Genomic DNA, 26,315 nt, shown 5'->3' with positions numbered 1-26,315 from the left:
ACGTGCCAGATAACTTACTAAATAATATATTACAAATATTGTACAAGTATGTCAAATCAAATAACTTAAAAGGAAATACCATATTTCTATATTTTGGAGTGACCCGTTTGAGAAAATGTGCGGAGTGAGATAAAAATAGAAGCATTGAACTTTAGTGACCTCCCTCAAAGCATTGCAGGAATTAAGTGAATGTAAACAAAATGGCAGGTCAAAAACGTGGGTGAAGTGAACACCAGAGATTTAAATAGTAATTATATTTAAATCTCTGTGAACACGAACAAAATCGGATAGTAAATGGAGTACGACAAGGGTCAGTAACGCGCGCGATTGTGAAAGGAGATAAATGGATCGCAGCAATACAAGAGACGGAAACAGTTTTCCACCTTATACTTGCTGAAGTACGTGTACCATTAAGGCAAGAATCTCCCTTTGGGGGCCTCATCGAACGAAGACTTTCGTTTGACTTTCGATATATATCATTCGATCACTATGATAACGAATATTTACAAATATGACTTACACTTCATATGTCAACAATCGTAAATTTGAAAAGTTTCTAAGAATATTGAAAACGAATGTAACTTGTCATGTCAACAAATGTGATGTTCGACCAGCTTTCGTTTTTTGTCCAAAAAATAGTATGTGACGGTCTATATTAAACATGTTGGGGTAACCATCAATAAACATCTGAAAATCATATCTAAACACATAGATCAACTTAGTCTGGGTTCATGCCCCTTTAAAATATTTATAGCAATGATGACTTAAAAGAAAATAATAATGTTGATGTATTTTTCGTCAAGTACGAATGTTACAACAGAATTGATTTTCTTAGTTAGGCACTGAGTTATTTTAACTGTCTTGACTTTCTAGTATTAAGCAGATAAGTCCTATTGAATGCGTCAAACTGTTATAATAATATGAAATATATATACTTTTGTAAAGAGCTATGATGAAAACAACCTTAGAATTGTACATTAGTAAAACAGAACGTCTTTGAAAAGAAATAACAGAAAATTGTAAGAACTTAAGTATCAATTAACCCTGCAACTCCCGCCCATACTTCCCAGTAACTATTGCCGCACATACTGATCGGTAACTATTGCCGCACATACTGACCGCTAACTATTGCCGCACATACTGATCGGTAACTATTGCCGCACATACTGACCGCTAACTATTGCCGCACATACTGATCGGTAACCATTGCCGCACATACTGATCGGTAACTATTGCCGCACATACTGATCGGTAACTATTGCTGCACATACTGATCGGTAACTATTGCCGCACATACTGATCGGTAACTATTGCCGCACATACTGACCGCTAACTATTGCCGCACATACTGACCGCTTAACTATTGCCGCACATACTGACCGCTAACTATTGACGCACATACTGATCGGTAACTATTGACGCACATACTGACCGCTTACTATTGCCGCACATACTGACCGCTAACTATTGCCGCACATACTGACCGCTAACTATTGCCGCACATACTGACCGCTAACTATTGACGCACATACTGACCGCTAACTATTGCCGCACATACTGACCGGTAACTATTGACGCACATACTGATCGGTAACTATTGACGCACATACTGACCGCTAACTATTGCCGCACATACTGACCGCTAACTATTGCCGCACATACTGATCGGTAACTATTGCCGCACAAACTGATCGGTAACTATTGACGCACATACTGACCGCTAACTATTGCCGCACATACTGATCGGTAACTATTGACGCACATACTGACCGCTAACTATTGCCGCACATACTGACCGCTAACTATTGACGCACATACTGATCGGTAACTATTGACGCACATACTGATCGGTAACTATTGCCGCACATACTGATCGGTAACTATTGCCGCACATACTGACCGCTAACTATTGACGCACATACTGACCGCTAACTATTGCCGCACATACTGACCGCTAACTATTGCCGCACATACTGATCGGTAACTATTGACGCACATACTGATCGGTAACCATTGCCGCACATACTGACCGCTAACTATTGACGCACATACTGATCGGTAACCATTGCCGCACATACTGATCGGTAACCATAGCCGCACATACTGATCGGTAACTATTGCCGCACATACTGACCGCTAACTATTGCCGCACATACTGATCGCTAACTATTGACGCACATACTGACCGCTAACTATTGACGCACATACTGACCGCTAACTATTGACGCACATACTGATCGGTAACTATTGACGCACATACTGATCGGTAACTATTGCCGCACATACTGATCGGTAACTATTGACGCACATACTGATCGTAACTATTGCCACGATATACTGATCGTAACTATTGCGCACATACTGACCGCTAACTATTGCCGCACATACTGACCGCTAACTATTGCCGCACATACTGACCGCTAACTATTGCCGCACATACTGACCGCTAACTATTGACGCACATACTGACCGCTAACTATTGACGCACATACTGACCGCTAACTATTGACGCACATACTGACCGCTAACTATTGACGCACATACTGACCGCTAACTATTGACGCACATACTGATCGGTAACTATTGACGCACATACTGACCGGTAACTATTGACGCACATACTGACCGCTAACTATTGCCGCACATACTGACCGCTAACTATTGCCGCACATACTGACCGCTAACTATTGCCGCACATACTGACCGCTAACTATTGCCGCACATACTGACCGCTAACTATTGCCGCACATACTGACCGCTAACTATTGACGCACATACTGACCGCTAACTATTGACGCACATGCACTGACCGCTAACTATTGACGCACATACTGACCGCTAACTATTGACGCACATACTGACCGCTAACTATTGACGCACGCATACTGACCGCTAACTATTGACGCACGCACTGACCGCTAACTATTGACGCATGCACTGATCGCTAACTATATTGCCGCAAACATACACAATCAATCACTTACCAAACTTTTTCTAAATTGACCCTTAACTTTATACTTCGGCGATAATAACGATATTCAAATTCATATGCATGACGTCATTTTTACGATAGACTTACGTATTAGCTTATAACAGTATCGCTGTTCCCTGTTCATGACAAAGGTATATATTGCTTCTGTCGGGAGCATCGCACCTTTTGAGTGTTTCTTACTAACTCTATGTGCTGTTTCCATTTTCTCTTTCAATTGCCAAGCCCACTGATTCTGGGGAATCGCTCTGATGTTCCTAGGCATTTCATACTGTATGTCTAATGGAGTACTCGTTTCCCTTCCTAGCATCATGGCGTTCGGAGAGCTTCCTGTTGTCTCATGCTCTGTGGAGCGATAGGCCATCATCACATATGGCAGGTGTTCGTCCCAATCCGTTTGATGGGTATCCACAAACGCACTCAGCATGGTTACGAGGGTTTTGTTGAATCTTTCAACCATGCCATCTGATTTTGGATGGTAGGGAGTGGTATGCGTCTTGTTGATCTGTAGCAATTTACACATCTCCCGGAACAACGCGCTCTCAAACTGAGATCCTTGATCTGAGTGGATGGCATAAGGAACACCAAACCTAGCAATCACTTCTTCAACGAGAATCCTGGCCACTGTCTGGGCTTCCATGTTCGGCATTGCAAAGCTTTCCGTCCACTTTGTGTAGTAGTCTGATATAACTAGTATATGCCGATTGCCCTGTTGTGTGAGGGGGAGTTCACACAAGATATCGATTGCAATTCTTTCCATGGGGAACCCTGACTCCACCATTTGCATAGGAGCTCGTTTAGTTTTACTTGGATTCTTTCTTTTACTGCACTGCGGGCATCCTATTACGTATTGTTTTACGTCTGCCTGTAACCCTGGCCAATAGAAACTCTGTCGGATTTTTGCCAAAGTCTTCTTTATTCCCAGGTGTCCCGAACTCCGATTGTCATGACTGTGAGTCAGCACGGTTCGTCTTTCCGATGCAGGTACAATTGCCTGTAGATTTGCCTCTGAATGGGGATTTTTCCGATACAACATGTCCTCATGTATCACCAGGGATTCAAATTGTGCCCATAGTGTTTTTCACCACTATGCTCCGGTCACCAATTTCTTTGTACGGAGGTTTTTCTCCTCCTTTCACCCATTCAACCACTACTGCAATATCAGCATCATCTTCCTGCTTCTGCTGAAGGGATGGCTTCATTTCAATTTTGTGATCTTTTGAATCCACCATTGCTACGGGATTGCAGGCCTCAACATTTGCAGTTGTCTCTGATTGGTTCTCCCACATGGGGTCAAACCCGCATTGTCGACATGGTATCCGACTCAATGCATCGGCATTGCGGTGTTGAGTTCCCGGCCTGTGTTTGATGTCCATGTTGTAGGAACTCAGAACCTGTAGCCATCGGGCCATTTGCCCTTCTGGTGTCTTAAAATTGAGCAGCCAGCGCAGAGAACTGTGATCCGTTCTCACTGTAAACTTCCTACCGTATAGGTAGTGTTTAAAATATTTCACGAAGTGTACGACTGCCAACAACTCTTTTCTTGTTACACAGTAACTTCGTTCCGCTTTGGTCAGCGTACGACCTGCATAAGCAACTGGTCTCTCATTTCCATCAATGTTCTGTGAAAGAACTGCACCGATAGATTTGTCGCTCGCATCGGTGTCCAAGATGAAAGGCTGCTTAAAATCTGGGTGAGCCAGTATGGGGGCATTAATCAAGTGATTCTTCAGGGTAGTGAATGCCTCCTGACAGGCTTCAGTCCACTCAAATGCCCTGCCCTTCTCAGTCAGTCTGTGTAGACAGCTCGCAATCTGTGAGAAGTTTCTGACAAATCTTCTGTAATATCCGCAGAAACCCAAAAATGATCTCACTTCCTTGGTATTCTTTGGAATGGGCCACTGCTCTACAATTTTCACTTTGTCATCATCAGTGGCTATACCTTTCTCAGATATCACGTGTCCAAGGTAGACTACCTCCTTTCCAAATAGTTGGCATTTCCGGCTCTTTAATTTCAGCCCTGCATCAGAGAGTCTCTCAAACACAGTTTGTAGATTTAGTAGCATATCATCAAAATCTTTTCCTACCACAATCACATCATCCAAATAGATGAGGCAGATCTGCCATTGAAGTCCGGCCAACACAGTCTCCATTAACCGTTCGAATGTAGCTGGGGCAGACGTCAATCCGAATGGCATCACCTGGAATTCATATAATCCAGTTCGAGTCGAGAAGGCAGTTTTAGGACGATCTTCGCTTTCCAGTTCAACTTGCCAGTATCCTGCATTGAGGTCGAGTGTAGAAAACCACGTACACCCTGACAAGTGATCCAGTGCCTCATCAATGCGTGGCAATGGATATGCATCATGAACGCTCACAGCATTGAGTTGCCTGTAATCAACGCAAAATCTGAGACTTCCGTCCTTCTTGCGTACCAGAACAATACCAGAAGACCATGGGCTGGTAGACTTCTGGATTACTCCTCGATCGAGCATATCCTTAACTTGTCTATCTACTTCAGAACTCAGATGTGCTGGTACTCTTCTGAGAGGTTGTTTGATGGGTCGAGCATCACCTGTTTCTATCTTGTGTTTTATGACTGTAGTCCGTCCAAGATCACTGTCGGATGCTGCAAACAAGTTACTATATTTCAATAGTAAAGCCTTGACCCTGTTGCTCTGTTCTGAAGTCAGATGCTCTTTTGATCTCTCTAATAGTTGATCCAAATCTTCTCTGAGTTTTCCTGTAGGTGCATCACTAGAGGATTGCACTGTCTCCATCACAGTCGATACAGGACTAGCATGAGCGACATTGGTTCCTGGGTAAATGGTTTGTGGATCCTCCTGCAGGTTCATGAGCCTCACGGGAACAGTAGTCTCGCTACTCACCAAGGATCGGGCTACCAGAGCTTTATCATTCTTCAGAAAGGAGTTGGTACCTTCTATAATAAGTGATTCATCCTTCATCTGTTTACCCACAGGAAAATTAACTTGTCCCGTAATGATCATTTCGCTCTTACCAGGAATGGTTATCTTCTCAGTAGCGACAACTCGAAAACATCCAAGTGTTCCCTCGTACTTTGTGTCAACAGGCATATCGTCTAGAACAAGCGATCCACGTTTCAGATCAATCAGACCATTTCTTGATCTCAAGAAGTCAAGGCCAAGGATTCCTTCATTGCTTATTTGTGCAACTACTGCCTCAAAGTAAACATCCCTGCAGCCTTCAGGTTTTATCATAAAAACCTCCCTGACCAAGGACTTTGAGTTCACTTCCATTAGCTGCCAAGACATCCTTTTTAACTTCTCTCAGTTTTGGTCTCCGCTCTTGTGGAATTCTCTCATACACTTCTTGTGACAAGATTGTCACAGTAGCTCCGGTATCGACCAACAGCTTCACATTGGTATGCTGAACTTCTGCATTGATATACAGTCCAGCCTCCTGAGCAGCAGAGGATACTCCGATTCCGGCTGATTGTTTACTCCTGCGCCTTCTTGTTCTAGTCCTGACTGGATTAGCAGCTCCATTTGATTTCTTATCCGATTTCTTTTTGAGCTGAGGACAATCCCTACGAAAATGTCCTGTTTCATGACACTTAAAACAGCGTCGCTCAAAGTTCGAATCCTTCCCACTTTGTTTTTGCTGATCGGGCTGATTTTTCACTCCCGATTGTAACTGGCTGATATCTCCTTGCATCTTTTCCAACTTCTGTTGGATACTTCTCAACATGGATTCCATCCCAGACTTCTCAGTCTCTACTGGATGGTTGGCATCAGTACCCTCAGTACTTGTATTCCTCAAATAGGCATGACCATCATTTCCATGTTTCTCTGCTTTCTTATAAGCCTCCAACTCAACAGCCAGATGAATCGCATCTGTAAGGTTCTCAGGTCTCGCTTGTTTAATGCGAATACGCATATCCGAATCAGCTAGTGATTCTAGAAACTGTTGCTTGGCCAAAGTTTCTCTCACTCCACCTTCAACAGTTGGATAGGTTAAATTAACTAACCTACGAATAGCTTGACCCAGCTCTGGAAGTGTTTCATTAGCCCTCTGCCTCCTTTCCAACAACTGTACTCGATAAAGTTCAGTTTGATTTGGTGGGGCAAATCTTTGTTCAAGAGCTCTCACCAATGAGAAATAGTGATCTTGCTTCCTGGTAGGTAAATCACCAAGTATACCCTGAGCTTGTCCTCTCAAACTCACAGCAAGATATAGTCCCATCTCATACTCTGACCAGCGATTAATTCGAGCACATGTCTCAAAATGAGACAAATTATCCCTCCATGGTGTCGTGCCATCATATGTAGAGGCTTTTACTGACACATGCTTTACATTGGGTTTCCTACTCAATGATTGGTCCTCATAATCACTATCATCCAAATCAGCGATCGACTTTGGATTCGTTCTCCTCCGCTGAGGGGAATAATAGCTTGATACATCTTCTTTCTCGATAAATCGAGCTGTACCTCTTTGATTTCTGTCTCGATAAGTGATATTGTCTGCTCTATCATCATCAAATCGCGAGGAAAGGGTGTTCTCCGAGAATCTCACCTTAGGAGTGCTCTCCCCTTTACTTCGGACTCCAAAATTTCCTTCGTGTGATGATTTCTTCAGTCTTTGCTGACTAGCAGACTCTCGCAGGCTCTGATTCTGAACATCTAGTTGGCGTAACTGTTCCTGCATTTTCTCTATCTCCCTATCAATCTCATGAGATGAAATATCTTCAGGCGTGCTCATACTGCTATATAAATCAGCAATATCTGCCTTTACCTCAGAAGTTCTGCCATCTGCATACATAGATGTTATACCAGAATCTCTATAATGACTGCTCCCCTTCGACATCTGTAGTTTTGGTGTAGAGTGAAATCCCTGTCCACTATCCTCACCAAAATCCATCTCAGAATTTCTCAACTGAGTGCGAGATGTCTCATCAGAAATCATATTCACAATAATATAACAGTTAAATCTAAAATCACATTTTATTTAAAACTGAGAAATCGAACAGCACAAAAATATAGACAAGATCCCACCGCTGCCACCAAATTATGTGACGTTTACCGGGTCCGATCCAGTCACAATTAACTGATGATCTATAGTGTCTATATTATGTACTGTTCCTATCAAATTACTCAGTGCAAATATATACAAATAATACACAGCTGATCTAGCTGTGATTCTATCTATCCCTAAATATTATGATTTACAATATCAATCCTACTGATCACTCAGTGCCTCTGAGTGATCATGATAACTTAACTTCAAAATATACAAAACAGCATAAATCATACAGATCAGAATAATTATTAAATGATTAGCAACAAATACTGAGTGATCTATAAGCCTATGCGAGTAGTCTCCCCTACCTCGGGTGATTCGATAATCCCTACTCGTACATATATAACCAGACTACGATAAAATCAATGTTATATTATCTATTAAGAACCTTTCCCTAAGGCTTAACACTACCGAGCTACTGAGTACTCAAAATCACTGTGCACTCACAGTACTCACTGCTACTGAGCACTCACGTTTACCGAGCACTCTCAGAGCAATCACTCCAGCAATGATTCACACACAATCATTACATATTACCGAGTACTCACAGAGTAATCACTAGTACTCTCAATGATTCATGTAATCGTAATCATTCAACGAGCAATCCCAAGGCTCAGTTTACAACTTACTCTCCAGAGTATATAACGCGGAGGAGGAAAGCCTTATTCAGGCACGTCAATCTCCGATCTCAACTCTACCGTAAGTTATTATCAACTGACGTATATAGGCAAGCCTTGTTCAGGCACATCTATATTTACCTTGTATTAACCACTTATGTGTTTTCGCTTCAGCAGCTCGTACAACAAAAGAAAAATCTCGTTGAAAACCGCGGCTTTATATACTGCCGGGCAACGACATTAGCGCCATCTATTTACAATAATCCTAGGCTCTAGAACGCTTAACTCACATATAGCTTAACATTACAAGCGTCTACTTGACGGCGAAACTAACAGACAAAATAGAGCAGACAGCGATTCCGGATAGCATGGTAATACAACCGTATTTCATCACACTGCTAACTATTGCCGCACATACTGATCGATAACCATTGCCGCACATACTGATCGGTAACCATTGCCGCACATACTGATCGGTAACTATTGCTGCACATACTGATCGGTAACTATTGCCGCACATACTGATCGGTAACTATTGCCGCACATACTGACCGCTAACTATTGCCGCACATACTGATCGTTAACTATTGCCGCAAATACTGATCGGTAACTATTGCTGCAAATACTGACCGCTAACTATTGACGCACATACTGTACATACTGACCGCTTACTATTGCCGCACATACTGACCGCTTACTATTGCCGCACATACTGACCGCTAACTATTGACGCACATACTGATCGGTAACTATTGACGCACATACTGACCGCTTACTATTGCCGCACATACTGACCGCTAACTATTGCCGCACATACTGATCGGTAACTATTGCCGCACAAACTGATCGGTAACTATTGACGCACATACTGACCGCTAACTATTGCCGCACATACTGACCGCTAACTATTGCCGCACATACTGATCGGCTAACTATTGACGCACATACTGATCGGTAACTATTGACGCACATACTGACCGCTAACTATTGACGCACATACTGACCGCTAACTATTGCCGCACATACTGACCGGTAACTATTGACGCACATACTGACCGCTAACTATTGCCGCACATACTGACCGCTTACTATTGCCGCACATACTGATCGGTTACTATTGACGCACATACTGATACGGCTAACCATTGCCGCACATACTGACCGCTAACTATTGACGCACATACTGATCGTAACCATTGCCGCACATACTGATCGGTAACCATAGCCGCACATACTGATCGGTAACTATTGCCGCACATACTGACCGCTTACTATTGCCGCACATACTGACCGCTAACTATTGACGCACATACTGACCGCTAACTATTGACGCACATACTGATCGGTAACTATTGACGCACATACTGATCGGTAACTATTGCCGCACATACTGATCGGTAACTATTGCCGCACATACTGATCGGTAACTATTGACGCACATACTGACCGCTAACTATTGACGCATATACTGACCGCTAACTATTGCGCACATACTGACCGTAACTATTGCCGCACATACTGACCGCTTACTATTGCCGCACATACTGACCGCTAACTATTGACGCACATACTGACCGCTAACTATTGACGCACATACTGACCGCTAACTATTGCCGCACATACTGACCGCTAACTATTGACGCACATACTGACCGCTAACTATTGCCGCACATACTGACCGCTAACTATTGCCGCACATACTGACGCTAACTATTGCCGCACATACTGACCGCTAACTATTGCGCACATACTGACAACTACTGACGCACATACTGACCGCTAACTATTGACCTGACCGCTAATATTGACCGCTAACTGACCGCTAACTATTGACGCACATACTGACCGCTAACTATTGACGCACATACTGACCGCTAACTATTGACGCACATACTGACCGCTAACTATTGACGCACATACTGACCGCTAACTATTGACGCACATACTGACCGCTAACTATTGACGCACATACTGACTGCTAACTATTGACGCACATACTGATCGGTAACTATTGACGCACATACTGAATTCATTTTTAATGACACTCCACTGTATTCACTTTTAATGACACTCCACTGTATTCAATTTTAACGACACTCCACTGTATTTACTGTTAACGAGACTCCATTGTATTCACTGTTAACGACACCCCACTGTATTCTCTGTTAACGACACCCCACTGTATTCACTGTTAACGAGAGTACACTCCACTGTACTCACTTTTAACGACGATTCCACTGTATTCACTGTTAACGAGACTCCTTTGTATTTCACTGTGTTATCGACACCCTCCAATGTATTCACTTTTAACGACATTCCACATGTATTCACTTTTAATGACACTCCACTGTATTCACTGTTAATTTGACACCCCACTCCACTGTATTCTACTGTTTAACGACACTCCACTGTATTTACTGTTAACGAGTTTCCACCTCTGTATTCACTTTTAACGACACGCCACTGTATTCACTTTTAACGTGTCTCCACTGTACTCACTGTTGTTAACGTAGGGACTCCGCGGTATTCACTGTTAACGTCACTTCCACTGTTTTCACTTTTAACGTGACTCCGCTGTATTCACTGTTAACGTCACTTCACTGTATTCACTGTTAACGACACTCCACTGTATTCATTTTAAACGTGACTCCACTGTACTCACTTTTAACGAGACTCCGCTGTATTCACTGTTAACGTCACTTCACTGTATTCACTTTTAACGAGACTCCACTGTATTCACTTTTAACGACACTTCACTGTATTCACTGTTAACGTGACTCCACTATTAGTATTCACTGTTAACGAGAATCACTGTATTCACTTTTAAACGAGGACTCCACTGTATTCACTTTTAACGAGACTTCATTGTATTCACTTTTAACGTGACTTCACTGTATTCACTTTTAACGTGACTGCCACTGTATTCACTTTTAACGTGAGTTCACTGTATTCACTTTTAACGAGACTCCACTGTATTCACTTTTAAACGAGACTCCACTGTATTCACTCTTTAACGAGACTTCACTGTATTCACTTTTAACGAGACTCGTCACTGTATTCACTGTTAACGTGAGTTCACTGTATTCACTTTTAACGAGACTCCACTGTATTCACTGGTTTACGTGACTCACTGTATTCAACTTTTAACGTGAGTTCCACTGTATTCACTTTTAACGTCACTTCACTGTATTCACTTTAACCGTGACTCCACTGTATTCACTGTTAACGAGACTCCACTGTATTCACTGTTATAACGAGACTCCACTGTATTCACTTTTAACGAGACTCCATTATATTCACTTTTAACGTGACTTCACTGTATTCACTTTTAACGAGACTCCACTGTATTCACTTTTAAAGAGACTCCACTGTATTCACTTTTAAAGAGACTCCACTGTATTCACTTTTAACGAGGACTCCACTGTATTCACTGTTAACGCGACTCCACTTTATTCACTTTTAATGTGAGTTCACTGTATTCACTTTTAACGAGACTCCACTGTATTCACTTTTAACGAGACTTCACTGTATTCACTTTTAACGAGAGTCCACTGTATTCACTTTTAACGTCTCTTCCACTGTATTCAACTTTTACCGAGACTCCACTGTATTCACTTTTAACGAGACTCCACTGTATTCACTTTTAACGAGACTCCACTGTATTCACTGCTCACGAGACTCCACTGTATTAACTTTTACCGTGAGTTCACTGTATTCACTTTTAACGTCACTTCACTGTATTCACTTTTTAACGAGACTCCACTGTATTCACTTTTAACGAGACTCCACTGTATTCACTTTTAACGAGAACTCCACTGTATTCACTGAGTTCACTGTATTCACTTTTAACGAGGCTACACTGTATTCACTTTTAAAGAGACTCCACTTTATTCACTTTTAACGAGACTCCACTGTATTCACTTTTAACGAGACTCCCTTAACGTTAACACTTCACTATATTAACTTTTAATGTGAGTTCACTGTATTCACTTTTAACGAGACTCCACTGTATTCACTGTTACGAGACTCCACTGTATTCAACTTTTACGTGAGTTCACTGTATTCACTTTTAACGTCACTTCACTGTATTCAACTTTTTACCGAGACTCACTGTATTCACTTTTAACGTGAGTTCACTGTATTCACTTTTAACGAGGACTCACTGTATTCACTTTTAACGAGAGACTCCACTGTATTCACTTTTAAAGAGACTTCACTGTATTCACTGTTAAACGAGACTCCACTGTATTCACTGTTAACGAGACTCCACTGTATTCACTTTTAACGAGACTCCACTGTATTCACTTTTAACGAGACTCCACTGTATTCACTTTTAACGAGACTCCACTGTATTCACTTTTAACGAGACTCCACTGTATTCACTGTTAACGAGACTCCACTGTATTCACTGTTAACGAGACTTCACTGTATTCACTATTTTAACGTGAGTTCACTGTATTCACTTTTAACGAGACTCCACTGTATTCACTTTAAACGAGACTCCACTGTATTCACTGTTTAACGAGACTGTCACTGTATTCACTGTTTAACGAGACTCCACTTTATTCACTGTTAACGAGAGACTCCACTGTATTCACTGTTAACGAGACTCCACTGTATTCACTTTTAACGTCACTTCACTGTATCAACTTTTACCGAGACTCCACTGTATTCACTTTTAACGTGAGTTCACTGTATTCACTTTTAACGAGGCTACACTGTATTCACTTTTAACGAGACTCCACTGTATTTACTGTTAGCTAGACTCCATTGTATTCACTGTTAACTGTTACATGACACTGTAGTTCACTGTATTCACACTTTAAACGAGACTCTCCACTGTATTCACTTTTAACGAGACTCCACTGTATTCACTGTTAACGAGACTCCACTGTATTCACTGTTAACGAGACTCCACTGTATTCACTGTTAACGTGACTCCACTGTATTCACTGTTAACGAGACTCCACTGTATTCACTTTTAACGAGACTCCACTGTATTTACTGTTAACGAGACTCCACTGTATTTACTGTTAACGAGACTCCACTGTATTTACTGTTAACGTCCACTCCACTGTATTCCAACTTTATTCACGAGACTCCACTGTATTCACTGTTAACGAGACTCCACTGTATTCACTGTTAACGAGACTCCACTGTATTCACTGTTAACGTGACTCCACTGTATTCACTGTTAACGAGACTCCACTGTATTCACTTTTAACGAGACTCCACTGTATTCACTGTTAACGTGACTCCACTGTATTCACTTTTAACGAGACTCCACTGTATTCACTTTAAACGAGACTCCACTGTATTCACTTTTAACGTCACTGTATTCACGTTAACGGACTCCACTGTATTCACTTTTAACGAGACTGTATCACTTACGTATTCATGTATTCACTTTTAACGAGACTTCACTGTATTCACTTTTAACGAGACTCCACTGTATTCACTGTATTAACCGAGACTCCACTGTATTCACTTTTAACGAGACTCCACTGTATTCACTTTTAACGAGACTCCACTGTATTCACTGTTAACGAGACTCCACTGTATTCACTGTTAACGAGACTCCACTGTATTCACTGTTAACGAGACTCCACTGTATTCACTGTTAACGAGACTCCACTGTATTCACTTTTAACGTGAGACTCCATTCACTGTTAACGAGACTCCACTGTATTCACTGTTAACGAGACTCCACTGTATTCACTGTTAACGAGACTCCACTGTATTCACTGTTAACGAGACTCCACTGTATTCACTGTTAACGAGACTCCACTGTATTCACTGTTAACGAGACTCCACTGTATTCACTGTTAACGAGACTCCACTGTATTCACTGTTAACGTGACTCCACTGTATTCACTGTTAACGTGACTCCACTGTATTCACTTTTAACGAGACTCCACTGTATTTACTGTTAACGAGACTCCACTGTATTCACTGTTAACGAGACTCCACTGTATTTACTGTTAACGAGACTCCACTGTATTCACTGTTAACGAGACTCCACTGTATTCACTGTTAACGAGACTCCACTGTATTCACTGTTAACGAGACTCCACTGTATTCACTGTTAACGAGACTCCACTGTATTCACTGTTAACGAGACTCCACTGTATTCACTTTTAACGAGACTCCACTGTATTCACTGTTAACGAGACTCCACTGTATTCACTGTTAACGAGACTCCACTGTATTCACTTTTAACGACACTCCACTGTATTCACTTTTAACGTGACTCCACTGTATTCACTTTTAACGAGACTCCACTGTATTCACTGTTAACGAGACTCCACTGTATTCACTTTTAACGTGACTCCACTGTATTCACTTTTAACGAGACTCACTGTATTCACTGTACTTTTAACGACTGCTTCACTGTATTCACTTTTAACGAGACTCCACTGTATTCACTTTTAACGAGACTCCACTGTATTCACTTTTAAACGTGACTCCACTGTATTCACTTTTAACGAGACTCCACTGTATTCACTGTTAACTCTCCACTGTATTCACTTTTAACGAGACTCCACTGTATTCACTTTTAACGAGACTCCACTGTATTCACTGTTAACGAGACTCCACTGTATTCACTGTTAACGAGACTCCACTGTATTCACTGTTAACGTGACTCCACTGTATTCACTGTTAACGAGACTCCACTGTATTCACTGTTAACGAGACTCCACTGTATTCACTTTTAACGTGAGTTCACTGTATTCACTTTTAACGAGACTCCACTGTATTCACTTTTAACTAGTGACTCCACTGTATTCACTTTTTAACGAGACTCCACTGTATTCACTTTTAACGAGACTCCACTGTATTCACTGTTAACGAGACTCCACTGTATTCACTGTTAACGAGACTCCACTGTATTCACTGTTAACGTGACTCCACTGTATTCACTTTTAACGTGAGTTCACTGTATTCACTTTTAACGAGACTCCACTGTATTCACTGTTAACGAGACTCCACTGTATTCACTTTTAACGAGGTATTCTCTGTTAACGAGACTCCACTGTATTCACTTTTAACGTGACTCCACTGTATTCACTTTTAACGAGACTCCACTGTATTCACTGTTAACGTGACTCCACTGTATTCACTGTTAACGAGACTCCACTGTATTCACTGTTAACGAGACTCCACTGTATTCACTGTTAACGAGACTCCACTGTATTCACTGTTAACGAGACTCCACTGTATTCACTTTTAACGTCACTTCACTGTATCAACTTTTACCGAGACTCCACTGTATTCACTTTTAACGAGAGTTCACTGTATTCACTTTTAACGAGACTACACTGTATTCACTTTTAACGAGACTCCACTGTATTCACTTTTAAAGAGACTCCACTGTATTCACTTTTAACGTGACTTCACTGTATTCACTTTTAACGAGACTCCACTGTATTCACTTTTAACGAGACTCCACTGTATTCACTTTTAAACGAGAGTTCCACTGTATTCACTTTTAACGAGAGACTCCACTGTATTCACTGTTAACGAGACTCCACTGTATTCACTTTTAACGAGACTTCACTGTATTCACTTTTAACGAGACTCCACTGTATTCACTTTTAACGAGACTCCACTGTATTCACTTTTAAACGAGACTCCACTGTATTCACTTTTAACGAGACTCCACTGTATTCACTTTTAACGTGACTCCACTGTATTCACTTTTAACGAGACTCCACTGTATTCACTGTTTAACGAGACTCCACTGTATTCACTTTTAACGAGACTCCACTGTATTCACTTTTAACGAGACTTCACTGTATTCACTTTTAACGAGACTCCACTGTATTCACTTTTAACGAGACTCCACTGTATTCACTTTTAACGTGACTTCACTGTATTCACTTTTAACGAGACTCCACTGTATTCACTTTTAACGTGAGTTCACTGTATTCACTTTTAACGAGACTACACTGTATTCACTTTTAACGAGACTCCACTTTATTCACTTTTAACGAGACTCCACTGTATTCACTTTTAACGAGACTTCACTGTATTCACTTTTAACGAGACTCCACTGTATTCACTTTTAACGAGACTCCACTGTATTCACTGTTAACGAGACTCCACTGTATTCACTTTTAACGTGACTTCACTGTATTCACTTTTAACGAGACTCCACTGTATTCACTTTTAACGAGACTCCACTGTATTCACTTTTAACGAGACTCCACTGTATTCACTTTTAACGAGACTCCACTGTATTCACTTTTAACGAGACTCCACTGTATTCACTTTTAACGAGACTTCACTGTATTCACTTTTAACGAGAGTCCACTGTATTCACTTTTAACGAGACTCCACTGTATTCACTTTTAACGTGACTTCACTGTATTCACTTTTAACCGAGACTCCACTGTATTTTTACTGTTCACGTAACTGTTACTCCACTGTATTCACTTTTAACGTGAGTTCACTGTATTCACTGTTAACGAGACTCCACTGTATTCACTGTTAACGTGACTTCACTGTATTCACTTTTAACGAGGCTCCACTGTATTCACTTTTTAACGTGACTCACTGTATTCTTTATTCACTTTTAACGAGACTCCACTGTATTCACTTTTAACTGAGTTCACTGTATTCACTGTTAACGAGGCTCCACTGTATTCACTTTTAACGTGACTTCACTGTATTCACTGTTAACGAGACTCCACTGTATTCACTTTTAACGAGACTCCACTGTATTCACTTTTAACGAGACTTCACTGTATTCACTTTTAACGAGACTCCACTGTATTCACTTTTAACGAGACTCCACTGTATTCACTTTTAACGAGACTCCACTGTATTCACTTTTAACGTGAGTTCACTGTATTCACTGTTAACGAGACTCCACTGTATTCACTTTTAACGTGACTTCACTGTATTCACTTTTAACGTGACTTCACTGTATTCACTTTTAACGAGACTCCACTGTATTCACTTTTAACGTGAGTTCACTGTATTCACTTTTAACGAGGCTACACTGTATTCACTTTTAACGAGACTCCACTGTATTCACTTTTAACGAGACTCCACTGTATTCACTGTTAACGTGACTCCACTGTATTCACTTTTAACGTGACTTCACTGTATTCACTTTTAACGAGACTCCACTGTATTCACTTTTAACGAGACTCCACTGTATTCACTTTTAACGAGACTCCACTGTATTCACTGTTAACGAGACTCCACTGTATTCACTGTTAACGTGAGTTCACTGTATTCACTTTTAACGAGACTCCACTGTATTCACTTTTAACGAGACTCCACTGTATTCACTTTTAAACGTGACTTCACTGTATTCACTTTTAACGAGACTCCACTGTATTCACTTTTAACTTGAGTTCACTGTATTCACTTTTAACGAGGCTACACTGTATTCACTTTTAAAGAGACTCCACTTTATTCACTTTTAAAGAGACTCCACTGTATTCACTTTTAACGAGACTCCACTGTATTCACTGTTAACGAGACTCCACTGTATTCACTGTTAACGAGACTCCACTGTATTCACTGTTAACGAGACTCCACTGTATTTACTGTTAACGAGACTCCACTGTATTCACTGTTAACGAGACTCCACTGTATTCACTGTTAACGAGACTCCACTGTATTCACTTTTAACGTCACTCCACTGTATTCACTTTTAACGAGACTCCACTGTATTCACTGTTAACGTGAGTTCACTATATTCACTGTTAACGCGACTCCATTGTATTCACTTTTAACGTGACTTCACAGTATTCACTTTTAACGAGACTCCACTGTATTCACTTTTAACGAGACTCCACTGTATTCACTTTTAACGAGACTTCACTGTATTCACTTTTAACGAGACTCCACTTATTCACTTTTAACGAGACTCCACTGTATTCACTTTTAAAGAGACTCCACTGTATTCACTGTTAACGTGACTCCACTGTATTCACTGTTAACGAGACTCCACTGTATTCACTTTTAACGAGACTCCACTGTATTCACTGTTAACGAGACTTCACTGTATTCACTTTTAACGAGACTCCACTGTATTCACTTTTAACGTGAGTTCACTGTATTCACTTTTAACGAGACTCCACTGTATTCACTTTTAACGAGACTTCACTGTATTCACTTTTAACGAGACTCCACTGTATTCACTTTTAACGAGACTCCACTGTATTCACTTTTAACGTGAGTTCACTGTATTCACTGTTAACGAGACTCCACTGTATTCACTTTTAACGAGACTCCACTGTATTCACTGTTAACGAGACTCCACTGTATTCACTGTTAACGTGACTCCACTGTATTCACTTTTAACGTGACTCCACTGTATTCACTGTTAACGAGACTCCACTGTATTCACTTTTAACGTGACTTCACTGTATTCACTTTTAACGAGACTCCACTGTATTCACTTTTAACGAGACTCCACTGTATTCACTTTTAACGAGACTCCACTGTATTCACTGTTAACGAGACTCCACTGTATTCACTGTTAACGAGACTCCACTGTATTCACTGTTAACGAGACTCCACTGTATTCACTGTTAACGTCACTCCACTGTATTCACTTTTAACGAGACTCCACTGTATTCACTTTTAACGAGACTCCACTGTATTCACTTTTAACGAGACTCCACTGTATTCACTTTTAACGAGACTCCACTGTATTCACTTTTAAGACTCCACTGTAACGAGAGACTCCACTGTATTCACTTTTAACGAGACTCCACTGTATTCACTTTTAACGAGACTCCACTGTATTCACTGTTAACGTGACTTCACTGTATTCACTGTTAACGTGACTCCATTGTATTCACTTTTAACGTGAGTTCACTGTATTCACTTTTAACGAGACTCCACTGTATTCACTTTTAAAGAGACTCCACTGTATTCACTTTTAACGAGACTCCACTGTATTCACTTTTAACGAGACTCCACTGTATTCACTGTTAACGAGACTCCACTGTATTCACTTTTAACGAGACTCCACTGTATTCACTGTTAACGAGACTCCACTGTATTCACTTTTAACGAGACTCCACTGTATTCACTTTTAACGAGACTCCACTGTATTCACTTTTAACGAGACTCCACTGTATTCACTTTTAACGTGACTTCACTGTATTCACTTTTAACGAGACTCCACTGTATTCACTTTTAACGTGAGTTCACTGTATTCACTTTTAACGAGACTCCACTGTATTCACTTTTAACGAGACTCCACTGTATTCACTTTTAACGAGACTCCACTGTATTCACTGTTAACGAGACTCCACTGTATTCACTTTTAACGTGACTCCACTGTATTCACTGTTAACGAGACTCCACTGTATTCACTGTTAACGAGACTCCACTGTATTCACTGTTAACGTGACTCCACTGTATTTACTGTTAACGAGACTCCACTGTATTCACTTTTAACGTGACTTCACTGTATTCACTTTTAACGAGACTCCACTGTATTCACTTTTAACGTGACTCCACTGTATTCACTTTTAACGTGACTTCACTGTATTCACTTTTAACGAGACTCCACTGTATTCACTTTTAACGTGACTTCACTGTATTCACTTTTAACGAGACTCCACTGTATTCACTGTTAACGAGACTCCACTGTATTCACTGTTAACGAGACTCCACTGTATTCACTGTTAACGAGACTCCACTGTATTCACTGTTAACGAGACTCCACTGTATTCACTGTTAACGTGACTTCACTGTATTCACTTTTAACGAGACTCCACTGTATTCACTTTTAACGTGACTCCACTGTATTCACTTTTAACGTGAGTTCACTGTATTCACTTTTAACGAGACTCCACTGTATTCACTTTTAACGTGACTCCACTGTATTCACTTTTAACGTGAGTTCACTGTATTAACTGTTAACGAGACTCCACTGTATTCACTTTTAACGAGACTCCACTGTATTCACTTTTAACGAGACTCCACTGTATTCACTTTAACGCTCACGATTCACTTTTACGAGACTCCACTGTATTCACTTTTAACGAGACTCCACTGTATTCACTTTTAACGAGACTCCACTGTATTCACTGTTAACGAGACTCCACTGTATTCACTGTTAACGAGACTCCACTGTATTCACTGTTAACGAGACTCCACTGTATTTACTGTTAACGAGACTCCACTGTATTCACTGTTAACGAGACTCCACTGTATTCACTGTTAACGAGACTCACTTCACTGTATTCACTGTTAAAACGTGACTCCACTGTATTCACTGTTAACGAGACTCCACTGTTATTCACTGTTAACGAGACTCCACTGTATTCACTGTTAACGTGACTCCACTGTATTCACTGTTAACGAGACTCCACTGTATTCACTTTTAACGAGACTCCACTGTATTCACTGTTAACGAGACTCCACTGTATTCACTTTTAACGTGACTTCACTGTATTCACTTTTAACATTGGGCCCTTCTAACTCATTATCCTGGTCCAAAATATTATCAATATTTCTAAGTTAAAGTTTGCCATTTTCAGTAGCGATCGCGAGCAGCTGTACAGTAGGCTACTGTAAGTCAAGTTGCAGACGACAACAGTTCGGCTAACAACAGGTGTCGCCGTATAAATATTTATGAAAAAACACACAAAAATGCTGAACGTCATATAGATATTTTATTTTTGTTAATTTACATAAACTAAAGGTTATTAATGAAAATTTGATCATCAACTTATTAGTTTCATTTTTGGAACGTCAATAAACGAGTTACCTCCCTTCAACCATCAGCCATGATTGTTTACATGACTACAGGCCTCTAGTGAAAAAGTAGTTCCGGTTTTTCTTTTACAATATGGGCTGATAAAGAAAAAATATCAGCCAATTAAATTCTGTGTAACAAGTGAAATTAAATTATTCACTTTTAACGCGGCTACATTGTATTCACTGTTAACGAGACTACACTGTTTCACTTTTAACGATACTACACTGTATTTCTGTATATATATATATATTCAGAAATTTCAAATCAAGCCCTTTTCAAATTTTGTATGAAAAAAAAGTATGTGTTGGCGTTACCATAGCAACCAAAGTGGATACTTTCACACAGTTTTTTACATTTATACATCATAACCCAATAAATATGATATGAATGTTCATTTAACTACTTAATTATCAAGTATATCATAGAGTAACAGATGAGCATTCCTTCGAATATCACATTTTAAGTTAAGTTTTGGTTGTTACCATGGTTACCAACAAATAAGTTATCATAATTTTCACTCAAACTTGCATCACTCTTTCTTTATTATACATTTTTTTCAGATCTCATTCATTCTACACAAATATTTATATAAAAATTTCGTTTGATAGTGATTATACTCATCAATAATGGAGCTTTGTTGAGGTCGTTAATGTCTATATTAGATATGTAGTTCCTTTGTTAATTATAGGAAGAGCGATATCTACAGGACGTCACCCCGAAGAACTTAACGTTTGGGTAATGACGTCACAGAAGGTATATTGACCCGATATTTCTAAAAATGGAAACACCGAGTCGAGCCTTAGAATTAAGCCTTAAGGTCTAATTACAACTCATTTATCATATACTTAATCTACCAAGATAGAATTGGAAACGAGAATCCCTCTTCCCCTAAAGTCAGCGTCTGAAGCTCTGCAAAGTCAATCCGCTATCGTAAATCAAAGACAGTCCTAATGAATCATCATCTTACCATTCAGGAAAGAGTAAAAATATAAACATATTAAACTTAATTCACTTGGTCGGCGAACCTTTCCCAAATGCCCAATGGCTCCCATCCAAGGATCTCTACCTCGTATTGAGCAAACAACCTCCTTGTATTTTCCGTATTTGTATATTACGGAGTTATCTGCCTTTGCAGGTAGGTATTGCTTGTGATGTCATGTTTTTGCGAGCGTAACGTCATACTTTTCGGAGAAAACGACGTGAATTGCGCTCACAAAATGATGACGTAAAAATTGACACCTATCCGCAAGGGAGATAACTTTGTAATATGCATAGACGGAATAAGTGTAGATATTGTAATTTATAATCTTGAAGTAGCTATAGGCTTACAAAAATACTTTTTACTATTTCATACCTTTGTCCTTTAGTCACATTTTTTTCGAGTTGTATTATTGTAAACTTGCTCATAATGTTGGTACAATCATATGTGTGTATCATTTTTATTTTTTCAACTTTAGTTGCTTGGTAAAATTGATATTACCACAAATATGCTAAAACATTTAATGCATGATAGTTTTGATAGGTGTCGAGTTATATTGATGTATGGAACACTCGTATACTGTACAAAGGTTTTATTGGATCATGAGGTATTGATTAGTTAAGGCCTTTTTACTACTTTGTTTAAAATATTTTGGCTTATAATAGGTCATATAAGCCAGATTTTAAAGCTGCGATAGAGGTAGCCCAGCTAGATATTGGTGTGGTACCTTAGCTCGATAAAGTTGTCTCATTTAGTGTCTGAAGATCATGTCTCAAGAAATCAAACTTCAATTTGGTAAAACTTTGGTACATCTAAATCAGTTTGTATTTGCATTTTATGAATTTAGGATTGCGATTGATAATGAAAGTACTTAACTTGACACAAGTAATCCTAACAAAATGGTCAGGACTTGGATGTCTGTTATCGTTACAAGTAGTGTACACGTAGTGGATAAGGCCTTTGTGATTCTCTGATGAGGAAAATGTGTGTTATAGTCAAGTTCGGTTCGGGCCGTTGGTAATGATAGAAGTTGCAGGACACAAAACCACGAAGAATTCTATTGGCATTTGCTTCTTAATTGTATTTAGTTCTCATATTATCAATAAACAGAATGGTGGCACATTTCATATGTAAATCAAATCAACGTTCCTCTAATATTGGTGATCCAATGTAGACACAGAATCAACTTTCTGCAGATGGCGATCCAACATATAAAAGTTAACAATTAGAATAATGTTCACGGTCACAGTTCACTTTTTGGTAATCCAATAATTAAGATGTGTAATAGCCGTATTGGATGCATTGTCTAATTAGGACCTCAACTAATCTTTAAGTACCCGGAATTGGTTTTTATATTAAAATATATTATGTTAAGAAAAGTCGTTTGAATGAAAAAGTTTACAGACGGCGAACGGCATATGGCATAAGGTGCACAAAGACGGACATGCAATGATAACTGCAGGTCATCTTGACCCTTTCGGGTCAATTAACACACAAAAGAAAAAATAATAAAAAAAAATAAAATGAAAAAAAATCCAATTTTTAGTTATCAAAATTTGTGACTCTTTACTACACAATGCTGATGTGCCAGGTCTCATACTGTCTACTTCATTTGTTTACTATATGTTATCGGCTACTTAGAGCTTAACAAACACCCAACCGCGCATTAATCCAATCTATGTTGTGTGTGTATCAGAGCCGTATTTTATATTAATTACCATTGGCATATTCCATTGTTAGAACAGCTACAAAACAATAGTCAGCGCATTTCATTATGTTTTTATTTAGGGAGGGAAATTCATCAGCCATTTCCTATCTCAAACAGCACGGATATTTGGCAATTTTGCAATTTTCTACTTTAGTTTTATCTTCAATATTCATCAACTTTCACCAAAATTGGATAGCAATGAGTACGAGAAAAAAGAAAACCCAGACGATTGTGAAGCAATACTACAGAGATACATATATACCTACATATTATATATGTGTATATATTAGAAGATACACATCTCGTGTCCACTGAGTTGGAAGTCTACACCTGAGCATCAGATAATATTTTTGGTTTGTTTTCACAAGATAACTACATTTCACAAGAAAACTCTGCATAAAAAAATCATTTAAATAGTTTCCTGCATGTACATTACAACATACAAACATAACTGTACTTACTTGCATTGGAATTCCGACAGATTGCTCAATGACAGTAACTCATATGTTGGAAAGTCCTGTTGATATTCCCTAAATATGGGACAGTGTGACAGGTCAAGGTTACTACCAGGACCAAACAACAGGTGTAGCAACACACTCCCTTTTCATACAAAAACATAGCACTCAGTGTTTTGTGGAATTTGACGTAAAATAAAATGTGTTATGCAATGTTTGTTTTCTGCGAAAGCCTACATGTAGATAGACAAATTTTGAAAAGAAAAAAATATATATTCCAAGAAATATCGTAATAACGCTTTCAAAAGTCGTAGTAACACGAAAAAAAGTCTGATTTCGCCACTCTTATATAGACCCGAAATTAAAACTTATCTTTGACAAGTAGGAGTAACAGATAAAATAGAAGATGCCCAGCAATTGGGTCATTCTACCATTACGGTAAATATTTTCGCCCCCCCCCTTTCCAGAAATGTAAAATTTAAATTTGTGTTTAAAGCTCGCCAAATTTTGGTATCATTCGTTTATATGATCTTTTTTATACATGTAATGGATTGTTGCAGTGACCGTTCCGTCTTATTTTTTTACTTTATGTGCCGTTAAATAACCAATATGTCATTACCGCAACGACGATTAAAAATCAGTTTTTAAGCAAAATGAAAGAGAAATCAATTCAGATCATATTTATTCTTACATCATCACAAAGTTTTATATTTGCATTTTATGAAGAACTCTATGACTAGTAACGATTTTACGGATTTACCTCTATTTTCAATATTAGGCCCCGTCCCTCCTTCCCCGGGGGAGCCAGAGCCAAAAATTATACAAACTCTGTTCCTCTTCCTCAGAGGATGTTTCTGGCCAAATTTGGTTTCGATCCATGCAGAACTTTGTGACTAGTAACGAATTATAGGAAATGATGGCGGACTACGGACGGAAGCCGCGTCATGACGTAAGCTCAACGGCCCTGTGGGCCAGGTGAATTAAAAATGACGTTGCGGTAATGAGATAAGGCGTTGCGGTGAGGACTGACAAAACTGATATCACACAAAAAACTCTATTTTACATTAAAAATTACTTCTTACTTAATTGATTGGCAATTCAAATCATGTACAGTTTCGAAAAAAAATCTACTTGAAGTATTGAATTGAAAATATGTGTAGTTTAAAAGCATCCCCAAACCGTAACACCGCCATCACCGTATGTAATGCTTGTGTTCCCAGAATGTAGTTCTGGTCGTAAGCCGTATTTCTCGGTCTCCAAACACGAACCCTTCCGTCAGTGGGACTAACTAAAAAACGAATTTCGTCAATCCAATGGATCCTTCGCCTAGTCTTAATGTTCCATGAACGTGTACCATACCTGTTACTTGCCATTTTTCAGCATTCGTTAGTTTTTGACGAGCCTGATCATCAAATCACCAGCAACAGGTGTTAACAAACATCGTCAGAACACGTGCCAATGTATCTGTACATGTACACAGCCAGCCCAAACTTATGTTTTGTATAGGTAGGTGTTCCCCTATTCAGAGCGTGAAATCGTAGAGTGCGTGTGTTAATGGATAGTCAGTGATCCATAAAATTTAAGGCGACATATCGGGGTAAGAGTTCCTTTTGAAGCCCCCTCTACATGTTTATGACAAAACAAATTTTTGGTGAGAAAACAAATGAATTATCTTCTTCATTCATTCTCAAATGTACTCAATAAACAAAAACACTACATATTTATCATTGTATTAATTAAGCAGGATTAATTTTAAAGCCCTAGTTTTGTACA

General features: G+C 39.6%; 1 protein-coding gene across 2 annotated transcripts in view; it reads right to left on the bottom strand.

Annotated features, from left to right (window-relative positions):
* LOC138335600 (hydroxylysine kinase-like) overlaps window positions 1-26,027 on the bottom strand; it is a 38,155-nt gene extending 12,128 nt beyond the window's left edge. The window contains exon 1 of one of the 2 annotated variants that reach the window (XM_069284771.1): window positions 25,902-26,027. The gene's annotated coding sequence lies outside the window, so the exon portion shown is untranslated. Of the gene's footprint in view, window positions 1-24,548; window positions 24,673-25,901 lie in introns of those variants that run through there. The other variant, XM_069284770.1, reaches the window with a different exon arrangement.
* Window positions 26,028-26,315: the final 288 nt, after the last annotated feature.

This window comes from Argopecten irradians, chromosome 11, assembly GCF_041381155.1.
Source record: "Argopecten irradians isolate NY chromosome 11, Ai_NY, whole genome shotgun sequence".
Classification (NCBI taxonomy): domain Eukaryota; kingdom Metazoa; phylum Mollusca; class Bivalvia; order Pectinida; family Pectinidae; genus Argopecten; species Argopecten irradians.
This window is presented reverse-complemented; position numbering and strand designations above follow the sequence as displayed.